The sequence below is a fragment of the Rhinopithecus roxellana genome, chromosome 17 (assembly GCF_007565055.1).
Source record: "Rhinopithecus roxellana isolate Shanxi Qingling chromosome 17, ASM756505v1, whole genome shotgun sequence".
Taxonomy (NCBI): domain Eukaryota; kingdom Metazoa; phylum Chordata; class Mammalia; order Primates; family Cercopithecidae; genus Rhinopithecus; species Rhinopithecus roxellana.
The window spans coordinates 35,621,672-35,640,691 of NC_044565.1; positions in this window are offsets into that span (position 1 = coordinate 35,621,672).

Here is a 19,020-nt window from a genome sequence, read left to right on the forward strand (position 1 = left end):
CACTTGAGAAATCGCCTTTTCCTGTGGGTGGATCCTAAAGCTTGGTATCAAGACAGCCTCCTTTCCATAACCTAAAAAGGAAAAGCAAATACTTTGAAGTATGTGCTAGTATGAGAATTGGCCTTCTCCGTCACTACCTGTTGTCTTTTGTCTGATTCAAGGACTTTTTTTTTTACCTAGAAGTAAAATGGACTCCACCATGAGCCCAAACCCAGACAGAAGTCTGGTTAAACTGCATTTGGTGAAAAGAGGCTTCCAATCCCAATATATTTTTCTAGACTTTTTCTAGCAGAGAGAAGCCCCCACATGAAAGGTAAGTTCAACCAGAGATGAAGTCCCTTGTTCATTCAGACACAAAAAGCTTCACCCTGTTGTCCTCCCCCTGCAACACTATGTCATCCTCAGGAAGGTCAGTTAACTTCTAGAGGGATCCATTTTAAAAGCTCCCCCAGATACTTGCAGTGCTGTCTGCAACGTCCATATTTTACCCTTTAGAAGCCCCACCTGCCGTGCGTTCTATCCTGGCTAGTTCCAACAGCACCAAGCCATGAGCCCCCGCCTTTGGTTTTAATCAGGTATTAAACACTGGAACATTAGATAAGCGAAGCATTTGATGATGACGATAACGAGTGGCCCATTAAAGGTAATTTTTTTTAAGTTAATGAGTTCTGCCCAAAGAACAGAGCCACGTACTGTACTGAAAAATGTCCGTAGGACGTACTGCGCTTTCTCGTTATTTATTTAACTTTATGTGGATGCCATAAAACTTCTTTATTTGCTTTCAGTTAGCCCATAGGTTTTGACAAGATAAATTTTTATTTAGATCTTTGCCCAGCTACAATCAGAAACAGGAGACTCACTTTCCAAAGCCAGGCTGATAGATGGATTAATCAAAGTACTCCCCACCCTCCTTTCCTTCCAGCAACCACAGGGATCCACAGACGGAATTTTTCCTTAATTAAAGAAACTCAGCAACAAGGTGATTTATCGATGATGAATCTGGCAGGCCTTTTCATTGTGCGGTTACTTTTGGCCACTGTTTGAAATTTACCAACATAAATAAAGCCTCTCCATGACTAAACAAAGTTAAAGTAGCAATAAATTGAGCCTGCCATGTACTCTGGGCTAGATCTGAAGTCAACATAAATACCAGAATGCCTTGGCTATGACACGCTTGACACGATGACATCATGCACTTCCAAACAGATACAACCCAGCCCAAGCCAAAGCGAAAGCCTAATACAATTCCCCTAAATGAATCAAATTGCAGCGGTCTAGACTCGGCTGCGCTGAGTATTCAACTTCCTTGTTCTCCGCTGTCGAGTGGTCGCATTAAAAAATAATCTATATGCCGATCTAAATTTTGCTTTTTCTGTATGATTAAATTTTGGCAGCAGTAAATCTCTGTTATTCTCACTCCCCAGGAATGTTTGGAAAGTTACTAAAAATTCAGGATTTATCAGCTTAAGGTCCACCTGCTGTGATGGGATCCTGTAGCCGGCCTGCTGCTACCCTCAGCAGGAGACAGGACACTGAGTGTTCATACAGGAAGGTGGGGTGAAACTCTGCTCACTTCACAGAATGGCTCAACACTGGCTTCCCTCCCAAGGGACTTGCTCTGCCCACATCTAGCAACAGGCTGTCATGAAAGCCTTCATGAAACAAGAAAGTCAGCTAAACAGGGGCTCAACGTCCCCCAGCCCTGTTACTACTAAGAGATGAAAGGGGGGAAGAAACCTTTCAGAACGCACATGCAGGACAGCGAATTAAAAATGGAGAAAATCTAATAACTAATTGGTGAAACCATAAAAGCTGCCATAAAAGACATTTTCCTTAAACTACTTTACACAGGGCTGTATAATTTTATGTCACTTTTTATTTATGTTGCCGTAATGAAAGCTGCTCTGGGAGCTGAGGAGCTTGGGAAGAAAGAAATTGAACTACTTTTAAAAAGGAGGGGAGAAGTCCATTTATAGGGCTTCGAACAAGATTCCTTCTGAAATATAGTGGGATTGGGGAGAAGAACCTATTTACTTCTAAAAGCCTCCGAGCAAAAATGTTTGCAATGAATAACTTTCTTCCACCACTATTCTCTCTACCCCGAAGGACTTAATTACTTAACATTCATAAAGTGGGTTTGATAGTATTTGACAAAAAAAGGGCTGGGCACAGTGGCCCATGCCTGTAATCCCAGCACTTTGGGAGGCCAAAGCGGGCAGATCACTTGAGGTCAGGAATTTGAAACCAGCCTAGCCAACATGGCCAAACCCCGAATTCACTAAAAATACAAAAATTAGCCAGGCGTGGTGGTGCACGCCTGTAGTCCCAGATATTCAGGAAGCTGAGGCATAAGAATTGCTTAAAACCGGGAGGTAGAGCCTGCAGTGAGCCAAGATTGCACCACCGCACTCCAGCCTGGGTGACAGAGTAAGACCCTGTCTCAAAAAAATAAAATAAAATAAAATAAATTAAATAAAGATAATATTTCACAAAACTAGGATGTGAGCTAGATAGACCAATGCTATTTAGACTCGTCTGTGAAACCAGGCTTTTCTTGTGTACAATAGATAAAGAAGCAAGCTCTGAGCATCTAAAAGGATTCCTATAACAATGAACCCCACTTTGGCAAGATATTGATGCATTTACAAAGCTCCATAGGACATTACAATGCCATATTCAAGGATTCTAGATAGGTGCTGTTTATTATGACCCAGCAGATCAGACAAATTATTTTCCCTTATTTGTATATGATGATTCAGGGAATGTTATACCATTGAGAAAAACAGAATAAGGTGCAATATAGAAAACCTTGAATAAATTATAAATAAGAGAAATTTAGAATAGTATATGTTCCCATGGAGAGGCATGAGGGGGCTTTTGGGGTGCTGACGATGTTCTGTTTCTTAGTCTGGGGTCAGTTGCTACAATGTATTGGGTTCGTTAAAATTCACTGTATGCTTATTATATGTGCTGTCTTATCTATGCACATTATACTTTAATACAAAGCTTTTTAAAGTGACATATGTTCAGATGAATCCCTTTAAAAAGCTGCAAAGAGTGAGTAACACGCATACAAAAACACAGAAATGTGCTATGATTTTCCCAGAGAAAATGTAGATCACCCCTTAAAATGCAGGGGCCCTCTGAACTCTGGCTAACTTTCAAAGCAAGATGAGGTTGTTTTTAGAAACAATTTCCCTTCTATTAACAATGAAATCCAATTCAGCCTCGAATATTAGAAAGTGAAACATATCTACAAGTCCGAGGGACTGCTGAAGTATCAAACAGATAGGGCATTATTTAGGGAGGCTCAACAGTCAAGGCCACTTTACACCATTACGGACCAGACTAAACAAACCTGACCCGCAGGGTGACCCTCCCAGGATCCCAAAAGATTGGAAACTCCGAAAAGGCAGCCCTGACCAGACTTTACAGCCTGGTAATGGCATGCAAACGACACTCCGTCTCTGTCGCGCAGCCAAAGGTTGGTGTTGTATATGAGAGCAATTTCCTCAAGAATTCAGAGGAAAATGTGATACTTTCCCTTTTATGTATGGAACTCCTACCAGCAAGTGGATTTACTCGTCGGGGACACCCAAACCTCCTGATGAATGCCCCATCAAATCATTCCGCCCAATCAGTGGGCGGTGGCAGGGATGTCAGATGCAGGAGAAGGGGAGAGCCCACTCAGTGCAGAACAGGAAAAGCCTCATTTGCAGGATGTTTTAAATGCTGAAACCATGTGTAGGGAAACACCATTGAGATTCACAGTCTTCCCTGGGAGGCAGGTTTCTGTGTGTGTGTGTGTGTGTGTGTGTGTGTGTGTGTGTGTGTGTGCCCCCCTCACTGTCCTCAACACAGGCAATTCTTGCTGGCTTGGCTCCGAGCACCGAGGTCCAGCCTGCGTTTGTAATTCATTCTTGTTCACCTAGAAAATGTTGGCAGTGGGTGGCCCTGAGTCCAGCTTCATCAAGGGCCTGTTTTCACATGTTCCTCTGTCTTGTGGGGAACTAGTTCCCCCACACAGCCCTCAACAAGCAGTTGGCTGGGGAAAAGAATGTGTTTGCTGGGGGGCGGGGGGAGGCTGCAGAGGGGGTGGGTGGTGAGGTGGGAGGGAAAAAAGGCAGGGGAAGAAAAGGAAAATACAGAAAAAACAGAAGCTACGACCATATGCTCTGATGAGGAGGATAAACTTTGGGGACAACTTCAAATTCAAGGATCACCATGATTTATCCAGAAACTCACTTTCCTCACTTTTTTTTCCCACAGAACAGGTCCAGGGCCTGGATCCTCATTACCCATCTCGAACTGCTCCTTAGAGCCCTCTGGAGCCTGTAGAGAAGGGAGCGTGTCCTAGCCTCCGGACTTCCAGAACATCTTCTCCGACCTACTCAAACGCAGATCCCTTTCAGGACCATCAATGACATATCCCAGGCCCTCATTCCTCTTCAAGAGCAAACTGTGTCTGGGGATCACAAGAAAGGGACATCAACCCCATACTGGGTATTTAAAGGCCACTCACAACCTCTTTTAGAAATCCTCTTTACCCCTCTATGATAGAACACAGCATTTGGCTTTGATCCGTCATATTTTTCAGATGACTGCTGGCCCCATAGAAGTTCAAATGAGACATTCCTTTCAGCGTGGACCACAGCACGTTGCTGGCATTCCACAGGACAAGCCCTCGTTTTCAGGTGGATCACAAGCTCTGTGCTGGAGGTGGCAAATGCATATTATGTGTGTTGGGAAGCATGTGCACCTTGACTTTTTCCTTCCTTAAAACAATGATCCTGCTTTCAAAAGATAAAAAGAAAGTCAATGTGGCTACCGGATGAAAGTGTAGACCTAGCCTGGCAGTGAAGAGGAGGCAGCCATCGGAAACACCTGCAGAACAGTGGTGTCCTCCCTGCTCTGGACAGAGAGGAGGGCACTGGCTCAAAGTAGTCCAGGCATTAAACACACAGCCTAGGCTCAAAATGACCAAGGCCTCCCATGGGGCAGAGCCACCAGGAAGCTGGGAGCTTCATTCACCTCCCAAAATGGAGAGCAAGTTCCTTCTTCCTAAGCACCTACAAACTTGAGCAGTTCCCTGCACCAGTTTTGTATCCATCCCACCAGAAACCAGACACGAGGCAGGGAGGCCCAACCACCAGCCCAGGGGCCCCGCATCCTGCCGCCACAGTCATCTCCCCTTTCATCTCTGTGAGAGTCACCTCCCAGGTGACCCCTGGCCCCACTCAAGTTTAAACGAGGCGAGGTGTTACTTTCAGCCCATACCCACAGCACATTTCGGTCCTCCCGTTCAAGGGGCCTCAGCCTCCACCCCCCACCTTCCTCTGCCCTTTAATCCCCTCTTGGGGAATTCAGTTATGCATATAGCTTGAAATGGGGACCACAGGCTGGGCCTCTACAAGCTGCTAATTGAAAACCTTGTCAGAAGTGGGAGGAAGAGGCAGAGGGGGGAAAAACAACAACCCTTGACAGGACCCCACTCTCATATTATGAACAGCAGCACGCCCTCCCAGAAGGGCGGTCCCCGCTCCACCTCGGCTGCATGGGAGGCCTTCCTCCCCGGCTTGAGGACTGAGTCTGTGGTAGACGCTGCCTACCACATCAGAAAGGATGCAGCCAAGGGGCCTCCAGCCCCCGCCTGACCCTGGGGCTGCCTTGCTCTCTGAGCACGCTGTTCCTGCCGCTTCTGGGGACAGGCTGCCTGGGTCAAGGCCTGGCTTCACTACTCTCAGCTGTGTGATCCTGGGCAAGCGACTCAACCTTTCTGAGCCTCAGTTTCTTCCCCTATGAAATGTGGATGAGAATTGTACCTATTTCAGAGGGTCATTGTGAGGATTAAATGCGATTATACATATAAACACTTCACACAGTGCCTGATACAGTATTCATAACTTTTAATGTTTTATTCTTGTTTATAACAATGAGAATTCTTGATCTTACCAAATTGGAGAACAGCCGGGGAGAGGGAGCTGAGGTTGTCATTCTATTTCCATTTCAGAAGTAAATCTGGTACCAGATTTACCTGGTACCGTAACTAAATCTGGAAGCCTTTAAATGAAAACAGACAAGGATGCATGTTTGTGTGAAGGTGGGGAGAAGAGGGTGGTAAGACTTCAGTGGAGGGAAGAATACAAAGAGAATAGGGGAAGGAAAGCAATGAATCAGCCAAGGTTTTTCAATCATCTATTGTATAACAGGCACATTTTCAGTGCTTTCACGACATGTCTGCACAATGCTATAAGGTAGTTATGATCACTACCATTTTCCACTAAAAATTTGAAGCTTAGAAAATGCTTGGCTCCTAAATGTGGCACTGAATTGGCTTTGAATCCCAAAACCCCTATCCAGGCTCCACCTCCCACATGCTGTGCAATGGGGGCTCCTTCCTGCCTTTTAAAAGGGACAAGAAATCCTCAGATGGTGGTATTCATCCAATTTTCAGGAATTAGACACATTTTTCTAATACTACATTTACAGAAGGTTCAGATTGGAATATGGGCACCTCTGGTGTGAAAGGTCTTGATCACTTTTTTTTTGTTTTGTTTTGTTTTGAGACAGGGTCTCCCTCTGTTGCCCAGGCTGGAGTGGGCTCACTGCAAGTGGGCTGGGTTCAGGTGATTCTCCTACCTTAGCCTCCCCAGTAGCTGGGATTACAGGCATGCACCACCACAGCCCAGCTAATTTTTGTATTTTTAGTAGAGACAGGGTTTCATCATATTGGTCAGGCTGGTTTCGAACTTCTCACCTCAGGTGATCCACCCACCTCAGCCTCCCAAAGTGCTGGGATTACAGGCTTGAACCACCGTGCCCGGCCTTGATCACCTTCTTTATTCAGAACAGAAGTTTCTAGTCCAGACTTTCATGCCAACGGTAGGTGGGAATGTGTCTGAAGCAATAAGTGGGAATACTTTAATACTTCCCTGTGAAGAGCTCTGGCTGAGGTGTTAACATCCAGGTTAAGAATATAAAAATCAAGCTAAATGAAAACACCATGATTACAATGGCGGTGACTTTATCCAAGGACCTCCAAAATCACTAGCAATTATGTGGTATGAAGCACCTACATTAGGAAAACGGCAATGATTTTGTATCTACTGATGAGGATAATGACTAATATATTCTGTCAACAGACATGACAGCTGTCTGTACACATTTGGAGGCATGTATTTTTAGAGGCTGTTACTGTACCTCCAGCTATTTTAACTACTAAATTTTGTTGACACCATGCAATCCAGTAACAAGGAGGTTTACGGGGAAATGTTAAAATTCCTATTTCCAGCTGTTTCTCTTCCTTACATCATTTTTGTTTCATTATTCAATAGGACCCATAAATCTGCCACTCAGATCCCAGACTAAGTGACACGCTACAGGGAAATTGCTAATGTCACTAGGAAACAAAATAAAATTGAACTCTGGGTTTATAGCATTCAGCCCTCAAAAGTGTCATTCCTGGCCTGAGATTCATTCTAACTCACACACTGACCGGAGAACTTCCGTCCGATGAAGAACCTGGGCTTCATTTCCTCTGCCCCCACTCCCCATTTTCCTAATTGGGGGCTGGGAAGAGAAGGGAGGTGGAGAGATTTGCAAGATGGGCTCTAATTTTAAGACAAAAGCCATCCCATTAAATCTTAACAGATGTTTCCCAAGTTTAGAAGATTAAGAAAGATTTCAGCATCAAAAATCAAAGAAAATACTCCATGACCTTAAAAAAGGATAAAACACAAAGCTCTAACAAACCCAAAGTCCACTTTGACAGCTGTCTCTGACGGTATTGACAAGGTGCTATTGATGTTTGGATTAAACCATGCCTCTGTGATCAAGTACTCAAACATGGGATAAAAGACGAATATATTCTTTAATCCTACCCACTAATTTTGTCTGGGCCCTGAAAAGCAGTGAGTACTGAACAAATGTTGAAAGTGGTTTCGCTTCTGTTTATTGACAAAGCTATTTTTATTTCATTAATTTGCCACGTATCTTATCAGCATTTAAACTAACACAAGGAAATCTATACGAGGTACTGAACTCTCCACAAACAGATAGCTGCAACTTCCAAAGCCACTAAAGGTAAAATCAATAGACAATGATTCTAGAAAGTGAGGAAGATGTTACAGGAAAATGTAATAGAAAAATTGTGTTCCGATTTATTTTTCATTTGTCTTTAAAAAAAAAAAAACTATAAGATAGCATTGGGAATTCCAGTTTTCAGCCTGGTAACTTTTAAAGGAAAAGAAGAAAACCTTTTTTTTTTTTTTTTTTTTTTAAGGAAAGGATGAAGAGGCAATTAAGTCATTAATTACTGTCTTTGTCTAGCGATGTCCAACCCATCAAACTTGGCCTCTTCTGTCTTCATCAAAGGTGCAGCTCACTCTACTTTACAATAAGTACCTCTTAATAAGACAATCTTATGTTTCAAAAGCTGCGCTACGAGGAATTTAGATGAAGATAAATTAAAATAATACTTAGCAGCAGACACCAGAGTTTGACAGCCACACAGAGCCCACAATCACCCAAGGTTATCAAATGAGTAGTGAGAGGTTCTGGATACCAAGACACCACAGGGAAACAGGATGCTGTATGCCAAGGTCAAGGGGGATTGGGATTAGGTGGAGGAGAGACGAAACTGACACTAATTCTAAGAATTGAGGACTGTGATCCACACCTCACTCTAAAGGAGATCAGGAGGGACACAAGTTCTTTGTAGAAGCACCCAGCAAAAACACCAGAATATCCTAAGAAAGTAACTGAGGAGACGGGGTTCCAGGAGAAGAGTTAGATTAGCCTTAAGACCTCTTCAGTGGGAACACTGTGGGCTGGCAGGTGGTGGCCCTGCCCTCCTAACTCTTCTGGGCGGCCACTTGGCTACTCTCCCCTGTACGCTCTGAGTTGCCCAGGCCCTGCACTGGCTCCTGCCTTGGAGAATCAGGCACAGTCTGGCTTCCTACAAGAGCAACACCTGACACCAGCGCTGACACCTGGTGTCTGCTGCACTGCCTCCCTGTACCCAACCCCAATCCTGCTCCATCCCTTCGACAGCGATGCTCTTCTCCCTTTGTCCTCACTTTGACTCTGACATCCTAGCACCCATCTGCTCTGCCCCCACCTGTGTTAATAGCACAGCAGGTGTTGAGAATGGGGTCCTAGGTCTGCGCCACCACAGCTGGGAGGTTTTGCCTTGATAAGGAGGAGGAACGACATGCAAGGTGCAAGAGAAAGATCCAACATGTATGCTCATGAACTTCAAAAGAGCACGATGTAATTACTTTTGTGGTTTCCAAAATGAAAGTTAAATCTCAAAAAAGAAAAAGAAAAAGGCCTGTCCAGTGGATGGGAATGACTTGAGGGAGATGTGCTCAGAGGAGTCTCCATGTCTACCCCTGCAGCATACCTTCAGCCTCTTGAAGACCCCCCCTCCTAGACATATCTTTCAGGCATTGAGTGGCACCCCCATGAAAGGGCCCCTCTATTGTATATATGATTAAGTACACTATTTTAGGGAGCTTAATGAGCTTCCTTGAAAGAAAAAAAATTCTTTTAAAAAATTGACCAAGTACGGCATGCCCACAGTTTGTTTTCTCACATCAAGTTTCCTGTTGCTGATCCGGATGGAAGCATTCATTTCACAAGACCTTGAACCAATTCCCCCCCATGGCAAGGAAACAAAGCCACATCATATAAGGCAGATGCACATACACACAAAAGATGAGCAGGAGCATACATTTTATAGCTATTTTGGAAGACTGGACCACGCTTACAAAAGATTCTCCCCTTTCGTACCAATTTCCAAACATCCAACCACATTACATTCTAAGAAATGAGAAGATTCCACTAAGAATTTGTTGACTTCGCCCCCAGGTACTCTTCCTACAAGATACTGGAATTACATAAGTACTGGTATATTCACAACAGCTTTATTTTTGTGTGTTGCTATGGAATTTCAAAAACAAGAAAACCACTGATCAGTCATTGTGATAAAACTTTTTAGCCACAGCATTGAGAATAAGGCCTAACTATTCTATAAACACACTTTGTTTGCTCCAACGTCAAATTAACTTCAAATATGTAACAGCACACACTGATTTGATACGGCATGCAGTGCTGCTCAGACTGTGTTCCACGTACCTGGCATAAATCTCTCTCTTTCTAAAGACATTCATTTGTACAGGTGTCTCCATGGTATATGCCACACACAAAACTAGGAACCAGAGGTGCATTCTATTGAAAAGAAAGTTGTTTCCAAGGTGGGGGTGTGTGTGTTTGTGATCGGATGAGTGGCTCACTCTCATTTGTCTCTTTACACAATAGAAACAGGGACATATTTTTAGGAAAATTAGCAGCTCGTGACTACGGAGATAGTTAAAGATATAATGTGAGCCAAGGAAAATTAAGAACTATGAAGAAACTTTTTAAATGGTTGGCAAAAATTGCCACATGCTGAGTGAGACAGGGCTGAACGCAGAGTGAGGCCTACACCTGTCATTTATCAACAAGCATGGATTAAATGCTTTTTCCATTATCATTCCTTTATTTAACTCTTACATAGAGCTTAGTTCTCTAAGCAGCTTATGAATATTAGCCCATGTATTCTTCCTAATAATGTTATGTGGTAGGTACTATTAATATCCTCATTTTACAGAAGAGGAAACGGAGGCACAGAGAGGTTAGTAATTTGTCAAAGGTCACACAGCTAGTAAGTAGCAGAGTCTGGGATTCAAATATCAGCCCTCTGTCTCCCTAGTCCATACTATGCTATACTGCTTCTGACAATCATATATTCTGATCCTAATCTGGGCTCTGGTGTTACAAAACATGCTCCTTCTCTCAGGAAGCTTCTAACCTAGAAGACAGTTATAACACAGTGTAGTAGAGCTGTGAAAGCCGTAAGCACAGGATAGTCCTGGGAGGCCCCAGGAGAGACACCCAACCAGTCTTAGAATAGCATATGGATCTATGTGGTTATAGCATATGTAATATGTGTGTGTATACATAGTGGGGAGTGGATGGAAGGGTTGGTAAAGACCATTAAGATCTAGACCAGGGTCCTTCAAACTCACACTCTTGGCATTTGGGGCCAGATAATTCTTTGTTGTGGAGGGCTGTCCTGGGGGCTGAGGAACATCCAGCACCATCCCTGGCCTCTGCCAGCTGTTGGTGGCATAACTCCCCTCCAGCATGATGACCAAAAATGTCTCTAGACATTGCCAAATGTCCCCTGGGAACAAAAATCATCCCTGGTTGAGAACAACTGGTTTAAAGGAAGTGGTATCCAATCCAGACCTGAATTATGAGTAGTCATTGTAAGAAAGAAGAATTGGAAGAGAGTTCCAGGCAGAGGATACAGCACATGCTAAAGGCCCCAAAGAGAGAGCTTGGCACTTCCTGAAAACTAAAAGTAATTCAGTATGAATGGCTCTTAGAATTAGATACAGGGGATTAGAAAACCGAGTCTGGAGAGTCAAGCAGGATCATCATAAAAGCTCCATGTTCTCCTTTTGGGAGTTGCTCCTAAATGCAACTGGGAGCTATTAAAGGGAGAATGGCTTAATCAGACTTGCATTTTTTTCTTCCACACAAACAGGGAGTTAGAGAAGAACAAGACTAGAGACCAGCCAAGACACTGTTGTTTGTACTTTCTTTGCATGTTAATCATGTTTCCTTTTAAATATAAACTTATTTAAAATTAAATATGTGTTCTTCGTATATAAAAAGTTCTTATGTGTCAATAAGAAAAAGATGATCACACTAATAGCAAAAGAACAAACTTCATGGAGGCAATTCACAAAGAAGAAGTACACGAGGTCAATACACTGTGAAAAACATGCTGCTTTTCTGATGCTCAAAGAAATGCTGTTTAAATTATGAAATCTCATTTTCCACCTATCATACTGGCAGTCAATTCTTAAAAATTGTAATTGCAGAGAAGCTGCGTTCTCCTAGACTGCTGGTGGGAGTTGACACTGATGCTGCTTCCCTAAAAGCAACTGAGGAAAAATAGTAATAAAACTCAGTTTTGTGAAGGACTAAATGACAAACTATTGAAATGATCTAAACATCTGATGAGAGAGTGGTTGACCACGTTTTAGAATAGTGTGTTTCCATTAGGAATACTTTTGTGGACTTCTGCTAGTTGAGATGGGAAAATATTTGATAAAAGGCAAAAGTAAAAACATGGACAACATCTAGTGTCAGTAGACTGGATAAGTGGCCGTGTAGTGCTGGCTGTAGTGTAAGAAGGCTGGCTACAACCCTGGGGTAAGTTTTTATTTTCTCATCTGTACAATGGCTAGAATAATTGTATCTAATCATAGAGTGGTGGTAAGGATTAAATAAAAGAATGCAAAATGCTTAGCACAAAACCCAACACATAGAAAGGTCTCTACAAGTACTAACCAACATTATTATTATCAAAGACAAAAAAGCTGTATGAATAATCATCTGCATCATAATATATAATAAAAAAGAAAGGGATTTCAGTTTCCAGCTACAGGAGTATAATTAATTAAACAATAACATAGCCATTAAATGACATAATATGTAACATTTAACTTTAGTGATTGTGTTTACACAACGGAACTTTAACGTATATATGTGTGTGTGTATATATATATGTATTTTTTTATGAAAAGTATATAATGACATGCAAAAATGCCTCCATGACCAACATGACCTGTTTTAGAAGCTTCAGATGTAAAATAAGGTCACATCACTTACAACAGGAAATTAAGATGATTCAAGCCTCCATCTCTTTGAGAAAATCTATTTCTTCTCTCTCTGGGCTCTTTCCTCCTATAAAAGGTCCTCCTATAAAATACCCAAGGGGTCAGCCTGGGTTGCTCTCATCCTGTGGTCAGATCAGAGCTCAGATAGAGGACTCTGAACCCACTCAAAGCTGAAGAACTTTATACTGAATGTCCCAAAATAATAGCATCGGACAGTAAAATGATTTGGGAAAAAAACAAAAACTGAGTGAAAAATATGGTCCGTATTTCCATCATCCAAAGACAAACATAATTAACAGTTAGGGTATTCCATTCCAGAGTTCCCTTCTATGTATAAGCTCTTTTTGTCAAGTTGTTATTGTACTGTGTTTTCAAAACTGTGTCTTCCAATACCAGAAATGAGAGAAAACCCCATCTTGGCAAGGTAGGATTTGCTCAATTGACCGTCCCATCCTGAGCCTCCATGGATTCTCATGAGTTCCACAATATCTGTAGCAATCATTTTCCCCTCGATCCTAACAGGCCCCATGTGGCAAAATGTGCTAAAATAAAAAATTTAAAAATTTAAAAAAGTTGAAGAGTCTCCCCCGTGGTCCTGGATTGATAGTAGCGCCGCCATGGTTACCGTCTTTTTGCACACTGCCTAGTGATCCCACCTCTCTGGAAAGAAAGGTGCTTGTCACATGGACATCCATTTCATCTGTGGCCCCACTGCATTTTAAAAACTAAATTTAGGAGGTATGATAAGAGTAAGCGAAGACATTATTAAAGGTATTATGCTCTTATTGTTGTTTGCTTAGAAGATACTTTATTAGCCTCCATTGCAAAATTGAGAAGACTGATCCTTGAATATCATAAAAATGGAACTAAAGTAATCTAATGGGTCAAAGCCCACTCTAAAAGAGGGAACTCAGTTACTCCATAATCTTCAGTTGTGATTGTACCTAAGCCAATTTGGTACATAATAACTGTTAGCAATTATTACGTTCTTCCTAGTAAACATGAATGGCATCTAAGAGTTAAAAGTGGTTGGAGTCTACAGATCCCTCCCCTCACCATTTGATAACAATGTAATTAAGTCAAGGCTTAATTCTGCCACATACACATTTATTCATTTAGCAAGCAGGCCTCCAAACAATCATACAATCTAGTCTGCAAGTTTGAAGAAGTTCCAGCTTTCTGCCCTTGTAGGAAATCTGAAGTTCACCAAAGGCAAACATAACAATCATCTAGCAGCAGGTTTCAACTGACCTTACAATTAGATTTAGGAGACCAAAATTATCTGATCAATGACTGGGCATAAGATCATTTCAGAATGAAGCCTCAGGCACCATACCTGAAAGGTATAGACTACTAGACTAGATTTCTATGGCCCATATATACACAAGGGCAGAGGACCTCTGCAATATTTCTGGCCAATCAATAGATTTGAACACCACTTTTTTCACCTGTGAAAAATAACAAAGCCTCTGGTATTGGTTAGATATAAAGATAGCTAAAGTCTATCTCTGGAGTGTGAGTTTCTGATTAGAAGCTTTCAAAACACTAAATACCTACCCCAAAAGTGTATGTTCCCTTTTAGGGCAACAGACTTCCCCTAGGATATACAGCAAAATAAATCTACACACAAACACACACATATCACATATGCCAACATGAGTTGCATTTGTACATGCATGGAATTGTGTGTGTGTGTATATATATAAAATATATATGTATGTATATATGCATACAATATATATGCATATAAAAATATACTCTCTCTATATATATATCAGGCTGTCTGTGGCAAAGTATTTTAAAGTAAATTACAGGCAATACAACATTTTCATATTAAAAACAAAAAGGTTTTAAAATCCAGATAAAAGAAATAGGTAGGTAGGAACAACTTAAAGATCTCATTTCATTTTTAGGGATGGGTTTTAAACTCAATTCATTTGAAATAAGTCTGAATACATTAGACACGTTGGGAAATAATCCCATTATTAGTATAATCGCTTACATCTGTCAAATGTGCCCTGATGTATAATATACTTTCTTTTACTCCAGAGGACCCCAAGGAAACAAAACTTTAGATGAAATTGCGAAGGAAAGAGAAAGAATATTATTATCCAGTGTTGAATCCTGTCACAAAAAGAAATGATACCCTGAAACCACTCATAGGCCAAACAATTACGATCCCATAGGATGGATGCAATTGAGGAGAGACAAAGACGTTCAAAAGAAGAATGAAAGAGGAGCTGCCATCACTGTGGGGAAAATCAGGAGAGAGAATCTTAAGGAGTCACATTTGAGCTTGGTCTTGCAGGAGAGAAAGTTCGCCTGATTAAGACAGGGATGTCTACTTGACTCGCTTGTCTGTCGAGTGGGAAAGATAGAGCACCTATCTCTGTGAGAAGTGAGAATTAGAGAGTGTGTATTTAAAGCCTGGCACATGGTATGCATGTGCAGGAACCCACGTTATAAAATCTGAAACAGGCTGCAAAAATCTCTGGACCAAGAGTCAGAAGCCTGAATCCCAACCTGAGCTCTGTCCCCAGCTACCAGCATGACTTTATGTTCATCTCTTCCCCTCCCTGTGTCATCATTCCTGTGTGTCTAAAATGAGATCAGCAGAACTGTCCTGCCACCTCTCATGACAGGCAAGTGAAATCAAAGATCAGGAAGCACATTGAAGGGTTAAGTCCTTAGCAATGCAAGGCATTATTTTTGTCACAAATATAGTACACTTTCCTGAGTCCAAATATGATAGGAAATCCATGAGGGTAGGGCAGGAAGGAAAGGAATCAAAAATCTGTTCTACTGCAAAGAGTAAAGAAGCCTTCCAAGGATGTCTGAGCCAAGCCTCCACCTTCAAGTCCTCTCTTCCCTGCCTCCATTTGGAATGGTGCTTTAGGCTCTTTTAACTGGACCATGAATATGTCCCTTCGAATCCAATGCCGACTGGAAGGTTTCTCTCTGCTGAAGTTCTGGCACGAAGGTCACTCATCTCCCTTTCCCAGATAAAAGGAAAAAAAAAAAAAAACAGTTCTGGGGCTGGAGTGGCTTCCCCATTCTTCTCACAGAGTCAAGAGTCCTGATGAGGGCTCTCCACAGTACAGAGGCAAAGGTGGTGCCCCATGTCACTTAGTCCCTTAATCCTCACTTTAAGCCAAATTTAAAAGTCTTCAAAGTGGATCTCTGATCAGAAGGAAAATGTTCAATTGAAGAAGCTGCTTTTCAGGCACAGTTAGTTGGTGCATGCCCCAAGGGGTGGCCATTTTAAAGCATTGCCAGACATGAGAGTCTCTTGGTCTTAAGCATCAGCATCACCAGTACTAGTTCGGGGCTCTGGCAGGTACCAAGGGCCTGACTGGCCTTGCAGCTCACTTAGAAGTAAAAAGATGCTTGAAAAGAGGAAGTTAAACCAAGTTTCAACAAAGGATCTAAAACAGGTTCCTCCTTAAGCTGGTCATCGATGGTGCAAGAGTAACAGACCACTGTTATTCTGATTGTTCACATGGACAAGAAGCATTTATTGAGCACCTTCTGTATGCTAGCAATAGACTAGTCATTGAGTCACCAAAGTTCAATTACTGATTGTTCACATGGGCAACAGACATTTATTGAGCACCTACTGTATGCTAACTAGTATAGTCACGGAGTCACCAAAGTCAGTTACTGATTGTTCACATGGGCAGCAGGCATTTATTGAACACCTACTGTATGCTAGCACTAGAATAGTCACTGGGTCACCAAAGTCAATTACTGATTGTTCACATGGGCAACAGGCATTTATTGAGCACCTACTGTATGCTAGCACTAGAATAGTCACTGAGTCACAAAAGATGAATAAAATGTGGTCACAGCCCTCAGAATTCAGGAACTGGTAAGGAAGACAGGGAAGTAAACAGAAGACAACAATGCCTTCCCCTGAGGGTTTCAAGAGAGTACATGGGCTCCACTATCTGACCTTGTGGGTGGTGCAAAGGGATAGACCAGGCTGCCCACAGCAGGGCTTCCGGATCATCATCTCAATCTCCTGGAGTTCTTGTTAAATGAAGATTCCTGGCTCAGTAAATCTGAGGTAGGCCTGGAATTCTGCACATCCAACAAGCTTCCAGGAGATGCTAAGATGCTGCTGATACACAGGCCACCCTTCGAGTAGGAAAGGTCTTAGAGGACGTGATACCTGAGCTGACTCTTGAAGGATGACTAGAAGTCAGGGTAAGAGGAAGTTGGGGTTGGGGAGCAGCCTCCTGACCCAGGTACAAAGGGGAGTGTGTAGAGAGTTCAGGGAAGCATGGGTGCTTCCCTTGGTTAGAGTGGGAAGTTGGGGGCAATGCTGGAGAGGAGGACAAGGACAAAGGCACACAGGGCCTTGTATGTCCTGCGATGGCGTTTAGATTCATTCAAAAGACAGCAGGGACCATCAAAAGACTTTTGAGCTGGAAACTGACATATTATGTTCAGACAGCATTTTTTAAAGCTCTGTCAGCCAAAAGTATAGGAAACAGATGAGCAGCGAATAAGATGGGAGAGAAAGAGGCCAGTAAGGAGGCTATTGTTGCAGTACAAACAGATAAGTAAATGGAATCAGGAGGTATCAAGTAGATGCCATCAACAGCTGTCATTTCCCCATAGCTTCAAATTTGCCTTCCCAAAAGTTCATTCACTTTGGTTAAGGGCTCTTCAGTGCCCTCAATGCAATTTTGAAACCTTTTAATATGGTTTTCAAAACATGCTCCAACCAGTTTTAGCCCATCTCTCTACTGGATCCCCACTGTAACCCAGCGTGACCACCTGGCTGCTGCCCTCCTGCTGATGTTACCTTCCAGGCCAGGCTCCACCTCCATGCTTAACTCTCACTGTTCAAGTCACCCAAGTGTCCCCAGTGCCTCTCTACCTGCCCATGTTTCACTGTGCTGCTAGGCCCCGCAGTTGACAACCACATTGGCAAAGCTTCCCCAGAGCATCCCAGCCCCATTGATCTGTGTAATGTACTGTCTGCTTCATTCTATTTGCACTTAGTCCCAGAGGGCCTCATGCTTTCAAATGCCTTTTTTATTTTCTTTTGCTTTTCATAAAATACTTCTTTCAGAAGTGTACCTATGGCATATATGTATAAATTAGATATGAATAATAAAAGGAAGCCAGGTGCAGTGGCTCACCCCTGCAATCCCAGCACTTTGGGAGGCCGAGGCGGGACCATCGCTTAAGCCTAGGAGTTTGATACCAGCCTGAGCAACTAGCAAAACACCATCTCTACAAAAAATACAAAAAAAAAAACAAAAATAGCTGGGTGTGGTGACACACACCCATAATCCCAGCTACTCGGGAGGCTGAGGCAGGAGGATCACTTGAACCCAAGAAGTCAAGGCTGCAGTGAGCTGAGATCATACCACTGAATTCCAGCCTGGGTGACAGAGCAAGACCCTGTCTCAAAAAATAAAAATAAAGAATAAAAGAAAGCCTGAGCACCCTCCTCTTGGGTTCAGAAACAGGCGTTACCAAGATATTTGAGGCTCCTGTGTGCCCCTTCTTGGGGGCCTCTCCTAACAACATAACCTAAAATAAGACCTGAGAAACAAGAGCAGTCTTCTACATCTTTTGTTTCTTCCAAAGCTCTTGTCACAACACTTTTTTTTTTTTTTTTTTTTTTTTTTTTTGGAAGAGACAGAGTCTCACTCTGTCACCCAGGCTAGAGTGCAGTGTCATGATCTCGGCTCACTGCAACCTCCACCTCCCAGGTTCAAGACATTCTCCTGCCTCAGCCTCCTGAGTAGCTGGGATTACAGGCATGAGCCACCACACCCAGCTAATTTTTGTTTTTTTTAGTAGAGACAGGGTTTCATCATGTTGACCAGGCTGGTCTCAAACTCCTGACTTCATGTGATCTGCCTGCCTTGGCCTCCCAAAGTGCTGAGATTACAGGCATGAGGCACCGTGCCTGGCCAGCACTTTCTATACTAAAAATCTGGGCATGCAACCAGCCAGTATGAGTGTATTTGTGGGAAAGTGAGAGAGAGTATTTTAAATCAGGTCTGCCTAGAATAATCCAGAGCATGGAGTCACTATCACCCTCAGCATTTAGCAGACTATCCACCACCAGGCAGGCCCTCAGTGAATATTTCAATTGAATCCTGCTTTCTCTCCATCTAGCAGATGTAATGTAGATTCTAGCCAGACATAAAACCACTGCCCTCAGCAAGTGCTTTCCAAAGTAATGCCCAACTCGCACCCAGGTGTGCATTTATATCCACTGGGGTGTAGGAAAAAATATTAGAACTTGTTTACACTTAATTTT